Source organism: Micromys minutus, assembly GCF_963924665.1.
Source record: "Micromys minutus genome assembly, chromosome: 29".
NCBI classification, from domain to species: domain Eukaryota; kingdom Metazoa; phylum Chordata; class Mammalia; order Rodentia; family Muridae; genus Micromys; species Micromys minutus.
This window is the reverse complement of record NC_137964.1, coordinates 32,936,079-32,944,582: the sequence shown is the minus strand read 5'-3', so window position 1 is coordinate 32,944,582 and position 8,504 is coordinate 32,936,079. Positions and strand designations below refer to the sequence as shown.

Genomic DNA, 8,504 nt, shown 5'->3' with positions numbered 1-8,504 from the left:
TGAGACAGAGTGAGCATCCTCCGCCTTCCTCGTCCCATCCCCCTCTCAGCAGTCACCGCCACCAAGCATCACCCAGACTGAACAGAGAGCCAGGCAAAAAACGCCTGACGAAGCTAAAGAGTCAGGCTTTCTTCGTGGAAGACAAAATCATTTTGTATCATGAGAGGAGCTGTGAGAGACTACTTCATAACCCTGCCGGGATCTCCCCTCACGGAAATTGGATTTTGATTTATATGTCAATAAATGCCCCCGGAAGCCTCATCATCTACAAGTTCATCAATCTCTCAGGTCTATGGCCTGGAGGAGCCTCCCCAGGAAACATGACCCTTACCAGCACCCCCCAACCCCCTTGTGACAGGGGCAGGAAATGATCAGAGGCGGCAGAGACGGGTGTGTGCTGGCGCCCGAGGCTGGACAGATACTGATTTTCCGAGGACCTGACTGGAGTACAGGGGGAGAGCATTTTTAGGACAGGCAATAGGGGATGTCCAGCTTGTGAATTGAATTCAAGGGCACGGATCTCAGGGCTGAACCAAGGGGGTGGCATGTCACACTCCATCCCTGGAAATACCGGTTCAGCTGCAGGTGAAAGCCAGGCTGGAGAGCCTGGGGAAGAGACGAGATAACCGGGTGGCTACTCCTGCCCTTATTGGTGATCTATCACCTAGATGGTGGTTGTGGGGCTGAAGTGTAGGGAGGGACCAGGAGGGCCTGTGGGGAGGGCTCAAGGCAATCTTGGTGATTGACAGCTACCATGGTTTGGACAAGGGCTGGGTTGTCCCCAAGGGCTTGTGTTTGTGGAGCTTGAGCTATATGGTGATATTGAAAGACGTGACTGAATAGAAGGTCGTAAGGAAAGGACTTGTGTGGACTTGGTTTCCCCGACTCCCTGTCATGAGATGCGTGACACATGTCCCTCCACACACCAACACAATCTGCTGCGGCACCCTCCAGTCTTCAAGATTTTCAGTGAAGTTGGTCTGTTTTCTTCATAAGTGGCTCAACCCCGTTATCTCATCTCAGCAGTAAAAGCTGGCCAACGCAGTAACACTTGGCAGAGAGGGCTGCTGGGATGGTGCTGGTTTCCAACTGACAAGAAAGACAGTTCTGACGTGAAATGGGATCGTGGAGGAGGCCTAGCATGCCTGTAGGGCAGCCAGGGTTCTCTAACAGTCCCGGAGATGGTAGAGGTGTGACACCATCGCCGAAGGACCTTGGGGGTCCCCGGGCTAGAAAGCACGTCTTTCAGCTAAACGAGAGAAGCCACGAATAGCCATTTCTGCGTTTCTCAGCTCAAAAGCTACAGACACCTCTTTCCCTTGGAGACACTGTGACCCAGGCTACAAAAGATCCACACTATCCTTTAAAGCTAATAATGCCCTTTCTGTATAAGCCGTCCCCACATCGGCTACCCTGGCACAAGGGATTAATGGATTTACCCGAACGGTCTGCTAAGCCGAGGAGGGATTTGGCTGGGCAGTCCAATCAACAGAAGTGAGCTGTGGAGTCCGGAGCCCCATCAGGTCCATTTGCCCTGTTTCTAAATTGAAGTCTGTACGCAGTCTTAAGGGATGCCGGCCACCATTGTTACCTTCAGTGCTTCCAGGGCATAGACCGTTTGCCCAGTTGTCTAAGTGCAGGGCTAACGGCTGTGACCAAGTGAAGCACAAGGCAGAATCTCGGATGCACAGGGAAACTGTTCCCACTGTCCGGCCATCAGTAAGGATCCAGCAGGAGCTCTCTCAGAGCTCACGGAGGTCTGTCACTCTAAAGCTGTCCATGGCTCCTCTCTGTTTGCAGGATAACGTCTAAACTAAATCCGACTTCAGACTGGTCCCGGGTTACTGTATCAACTCTCTATCATGTGACTTCCATTCTAAGCACACCACGGGGCAGCCATGTTCAGCGCTTTACCACAGATTGGAGAAGGAGCCCAGCTTTTCCGTGGTTTCCTGTAAGACACCCTAGGCAGACTCCAGAGAGCAGCAAATGTCTGGCATGAAGGGAGGGTTTGCTTTCTGACTCCAGGGAAGGGGGGTGGAAGAGAAGTCTGGAAAACTCTTGGCTACCCCCAGGGAGATCTCACTGGTATTTGGTATCACCTCCTGGAGTCTGAGAAGGAATTGTCCTTGGTCTGGAAACACCTTCACGGATCCCCTTCTGAGTGACATAACTCTAAGTCCAGTCAAATTGACAACGGAGACAGACCGTCATGCAGCTTATTTGACACGCACCTGAGGGTGTGCTTTTATCCCCATTTAACAGAAGGAAAAACTGAGGGGTGAGGTGATATAAGTTGCTTCAAGTTATTGTTATTAATATGCCGTGTTATATAATTAGACATTAATATGTTGTATAGGTAATAACTACTAATCAGTACATGTGAATATTAATCAGTCCAGGAATTTACATCTCAACCCTCACGATGCTTCAAGGACGCCCATGGTCGTAACGGATGATTTCCTGTTGCCGTCGGAGTCCGACTCTTCCAAGCATCCCTGAAGCTGCAATATTCCCATACAGCTGGTCTATCCACTCCCTGAAGATTTCTTTCATGTATGTGAGCACACTGCAGCTGTCTTCAGACACACCAGAAGAGGGTGTCCAATCCCACTACAGATGGTTGTGAGCCATCATGTGCTTGCTGAGAACTGAACTCAGGACCTCTGGAAGAGCAGTCAGTGCTCTAACCACTGAGCAATTTCTCCAGCCCCCAACTTCCGCCCTCTTAATGGTGGATATGTTGACAACATTGTAAGGCTGGCCAGCCCTGACTGAGGACTGACTGTGTGGTTTTTATGCACATTAGTTCACTGGCTTCTATAGGCCGACCCTCTAGGTTCACATGAGACAGATCCGGGGGCTTTCTCAAAGCCTTGCTTCCAGAACAGGCAAATGCTAGGACACCCAGGTATTCCCAGCCCACAGTGGAGTTTGTTTTTGTGTGCTTACCAACTGGCTCTCTGATTGGACATGAGTTCATCCTTGACCACCGAGTAGCCAAGAGCAGGCATGTTCTTGAAGCCATGTGTGAAGGTGTTGTGCCCGTGGATGATTCTCTGTGAGAAGTGCACACACATCTAGCTACAGCAGGTGCTTTCTGAGGACCTTTCAACAAGGTACAGTTCCGAGCCGCACTGGTTTGGAGCAGCGTAATATTCCACCCCAGGGTAGGCACAGTGCATTTGGTCCCAAGTCTCCTCATTTCTCCAGCAGTTTAGGCTGCATAGAGGCTTCCTGCAGGCTCTTCCTGCTGGCCCCCCTTTCTGTCACCCCTCCCCCTCTGGGTTTAACTGGGGAGAGTTTCGGAAACTGCTTCTCATGGAGATAACACAGTTTTCAGTATCCACGAAACCAGATTAAACAAAACCAGATTAAACGCATAAGCTGATTTGGGTAAGAGAAAAGAATTTTTAAAACCCCCTCAGATAGGCTCACTGTCTAACTTGATCAATTACGTAACTAAACGGATGCAACTTTCATGCAAAATAACTGAGCCAATCACTGTGTATGCAAATGACATCGGAAGCTGGGGAGCTCTGCTTGGCTTTGTTCGGAAGAAGCTGTTTCTGAAAGCCATGTCTAAGAAAACAGCTCTGTGGGCCTCACAAGTGGTCAACAAACTGGAAAGAAAAAACAAACCAGGCCTACACTACACCTGGTCTTAGTGGATTTCTTGTTCTTTTGTAACAGAATAGCTGAGACTGGTTACATTTTAAAAGACAGAGATCTGCTCAGCTCTTGGCTGTGAATGTTAAGTCCACCATGGGGCAGCTGCATTTGAGAGTCTTCTGTTGCTTCAGCACGTGGCAGGAAGCAGAAAGGTGAAGAGGAGGCAAAGGGTGACTTCATGTGACACCCTATCCCAGCAGTCACAGCACAGTCCCTGCAGAGCCCGAAGACTCGCTACTGTGAGACCTGACCCAGCCCATGAGCAATGACAATTCCACTCCATCTCAACACTGACTTTGGGGAGCCGACTTCCCCATGATATTTGGAAGGAACAAACTGGGCAGACAAACCTCCAGGACCACATAGATCTGAACAGAAGTCTAGAGCACGAATGCAGAGGTCCAAGGATCCAGTGTCCTATTCCTTAGCTTCTACCTAGAAGCACATAGTTCTCCACAGTCATGTCTTCCCATCTCCAGGATCTAGCTGGCTTTCCTCTCCCCGAACCATTGCTCTCTGCTTCCCAGACCTCCAGCTACACAGAGGGACACCACGGGCATCACCCCACCCAGGAAGCAGGGGGCAGACTGTCTTGAAGACTCAGTTTCACCCAGCCTCACTGCTGCTGAGATCCCTGGGCTCAAAAAGATGATTTCCACGGGAGGCTATAGCACAGAGAATGCACACACACATGCAGTACACACATGGCACACACACACACACACACACAGCTCATCATACAAAGTACACCTGCAGCCTGTGCACCCATGGAGTGCAGGCACACACATGTGGTACAGCCCATGCACACACAACACATATATGTGGCATACACATTTACCGTGGGAAGCATACTCATGAACATATGAACACAGTGCAGAGGGCAGCATACACAGGTGGTACGCATGTACAAGCACAGCACACATATGCACACAGCACACACATGTATAGATATACACACAGCCACATGCATACAGCATGCACACACATGCATACACAATATGCATACACACAGGTGTCTATACATGCAGTGTGCACGGCGCACAAGCCTACCAGTGTTACCGGGCCTGTCCATCAAGATGCCTGTGAGTGCTCTCATAAAATAAAGTGCTCGTGATTGTGAACAATGGCCTTTGATATGAATCTGAGAAATCCTTGTGGTCAGGGATGCCCACTGCAGTATTTTATCATCTTGTCTTCTTCACTGTGGCTGGCCACCCTCGAAGGAATGGGCTCCCAACTCTATTAAAAGGTCCACCATCTCCCCGCCACCGTCCCCTCTCAGTGACTCGCTGCTCTCTGGCTGTGAGAGGAATGGCTACAGCCAGAGTCTCCCTAGCTACCCTGGTGCCAGGCAGGACAAGAAAAGTCCTCTCCCAGGTGTCTCCCAACTTTCCCAACAGGACTGAGCCAGGCTGGCCCAGCGAGAGGCTCGGGTCAGGTGAATTTGACATCTCTGTGCCGCCCAGTTACTCGCACAGGAACGCAGAGGGGCAGGCTTCATTCTACAGGGGCAGCAGCTGATACTTCAAGGGCTCAGAATTACTCTCACGAACTCCCTGTGGGTTGGGGAGCTGCCTCTCTTTTTTTAGAAAACCACCCAATAATACAATTAAACATCCCCAGAGTCAAAGGAACATGGGTTCAAATCTTAGCTCTGCAACTTACTAGCCATGCAAATGTTCTTGAGTCTCTGAGCCTAGGTCTCCATGGCAACTAGTAGTGTGTTGTATATGTGAGAATGGGTGGCTATTTTGTTTGTTTATTTTCTTTGTTTGAGATAGAGTTTTATGGTGCAGGCCAGGATCCTAGTTCTCCAGTTTGGAATGCTCCTGCCTCAGCTGCCTAAGTGCTGAAATTGGAGAGATGCTATGCATGGTGGTTAGTTTTAATTATCATCTTAAACACCACCTGAAATACCCAAGAAACGAATCTTCATGCAGAACTGTCTAGATCAGGTTGGCCTGTGAGGGATTTTCTTAAACTGTGCTCACTGACGTGGAAGTAGAGGACAGCATAGCTGGGACTGGTCCCTGAACTGAAGGAAGAAGAAAAAAATGGTTGCAAACAGTTGTTCGCTACCCTGCTTCCTCACGTTTGCATCACCCTGGCGTCCCCGGAAGGATGGACTGTGCTGTGAACTGTGAACGGAACAGATCCTTTCTCCCTTAAGTTGCTTCCATTTGGGAGACTCAACACAGGGGCTGAAAGAAAACCGAGGCAGATTCTGCGCCCAAATGCTGTGCCCAGCTCTCAGGGATGTTTGACAACTGTGGCAAACCATCTGGAGAGCTGGCTCAATAGTTAAGAGCAAAACCACTCTTGCACTGGACTTAAGTTCAGTTCTCAGCATCCATGATGGGCAGCTCATAACTGCCTGTAACTCCAGCTCCAGGGGATCCAAGTCAGCCTCTTCTAAACCCTGTATTTACATGTATAATCCCAACACACATATACACATATGCACACACATCTACACACATACACACACCCAACACATACATGCATACAAACACATACTCATACACATGTACACAATACAGATGCATACACACATGCATGCATACATGCACACACTTAAACATACGCAATGCATACAACACACACTCACGAACATGCACATCTACACATAGATACACACATATACAAATATACAGATGCACACATATATACACACACAGACACACACACAACCCCCCAACACACACACAATTCAAAACCAAATATCTTCATAAAGAGAAGAGTTGGTGGGGTCAGAGGAGCCAGTGCTCACAGAGTGAGGAGGGATGCTTCCCCTGCCACGCCCAAGGTAAAGAGCCTGACATCGTGACATTCTTGGAGGGAACAAAGGTCGCCATGGCCTTGGGCTTAATGTCTTTTTTAAAAAAAAAGACCTTTATTAACAGGTGCTTGCAGTTTGTTGACTTTTTTGAAAAATCAAGTCGTAAACTTTATTACAAATTAAAAATGAAGTTCTTAAAAATCTCAACTTGACCAGATATGAAACAATTTAAAAACCGTTAAAGGTGTATTGAAAAAAAACCAGACTTTTTTTTCCTAAGAAACGTTTGTCATTACCAAAAAGAGACATCTTTAGGTAAAAATAATAAAAAAAAAAAACCCATGCTGCATAGATAATGCAGATAGTTCTAGTGTATCTGGTCAACGGGCAAAAAGCAAGCACTTAAGGTCTTCAGCTCCAATCTTAGTTCATTTGTTATTGCTGGAATTTCATATTCATTTCTTCTTGTTGGATGACCAAACCGGATGATGGTAGAGATGGTGAGCCGGCGTTTACTCAGCCCCGCCCCGCTCAGCCCCGCCCTGCTCAGCCCCGCTCTGCTCAGCCCCGCCCTGCTCAGCCCCGCCCCTCTCAGCCCCGCCCCGCTCAGCCCCGCCCCTCTCAGCCCCGTCCCGCTCAGCCCCGCCCTGCCCAGCCCCGCCCTGCTCAGCCCCGCCCTGCTCAGCCCCGCCCCTCTCAGCCCCGCCCCTCTCAGCCCCGCCCCTCTCAGCCCCGTCCCGCTCAGCCCCGCCCTGCCCAGCCCCGCCCTGCCCCGCCCCGCCCTGCTCAGCCCCGCCCTGCTCAGCCCCGCCCCGCTCAGCCCCGCCCCGCTCAGCCCCGCCCTGCTCAGCCCCGCCCTGCTCAGCCCCGCCCTGCTCAGCCCCGCCCCGCTCAGCCCCGCCCTGCTCAGCCTCGGAGCGGAGGAATTCTCAGCTGGTGGATCGGCTGCTGTTGTCTCTTTGCCATCTTGTGGTTTAGGGTTCTGAGCATCTGCGTCTGTAATTGAAGTTGTAACGATACCGACGTTGAGGTGGCTGCTGACCTTGGGTCTCATCTCCTTGATTTCCTTTGTCCTCTTCATTGCCATCCTCTCTAGGCTGTCTGTGGCGAGGAGGGCCCCTGCGGAATCGTGGTCTGTAACCCCGATACACATTCTGTCTCACTGGTCTACCTTGCTCTCCTGCACCCTGGTTGTCAGCACCCTCCATCACTTCTCCTTGCACAGGGGGTTGGAATACTGTGTCAACGTGCATAGGGTCTCCGCATGTAGTAAGGTGGGAACCTTCGCCTGCGATAGGGCCGGCGTTGTTGGGCCTGGCCTTCAGGAGCACTTTCCTCGTTCTTTTCCCCACTCTCACTATTCTGGTAATTTGGCTGGTAATTGCGTGGAGGACCCCTACGACGTGGATAGCGTCTGTAATGGTTACGGTCTGCTGCGTATTTACTGCCTTGAACTGGAACTCCACCAGGGCCTGTAACATTTGCTGCCTCCGCACCCTGGCGTACAAATACGTCTTCCTTGGTGTCATTCCTGTTGATGAAACCGTATCCGTTCCTTACATTGAACCATTTTTACTGTTCCCAAAACCTTCGTGGTGATGATCTTCTTGTCCCCGCCGGCGGGCGCCGCCGATGTGAGGCCGCCCGGGCCGCCACTACCCGCGCCGCTGCCCGTGGAGCCGGGCTTGGTGTAGGCGGCGCTGAGGGCGGCGGCGGGGGCGGCGGCGGCTGCTGGGTCTCGGCCTCGCTGCTCATGATTGCGGTGATGGTGACTGGGGCTCCTCCCGGGTGTGATGGTGACTAGACCGGCGGCTGTAGGGCTCTCTGGGGTCCGCTCTCCACTCCCGCTACCGATCGAACTCGCTTAATGTCTCCAGTATAAAAAGAAGTGAGGGAAGAAAAAGGAAGATGGATCCGCATCAAATCAAAAATAGTTTTTTTAAAAGATGCCATCAAGACAGTGAGAAGACAAACCACAGAATGGAGAGAGAACGTTGAGAGCCGTGCAGGCGGACTTACAGCCAGAATATGCAAAGAGTTTTGCAATTCAACA

The 8,504-nt window shown here is 50.7% G+C and overlaps 1 pseudogene across 1 annotated transcript; it reads right to left on the bottom strand.

The window, feature by feature from the left end:
* Window positions 1–6,963: 6,963 nt before the first annotated feature.
* Window positions 6,964–8,206, bottom strand: LOC308439516 (Y-box-binding protein 1-like; annotated as a pseudogene). The gene has a single exon. The product of its transcript is annotated as a Y-box-binding protein 1-like (transcript).
* Window positions 8,207–8,504: the final 298 nt, after the last annotated feature.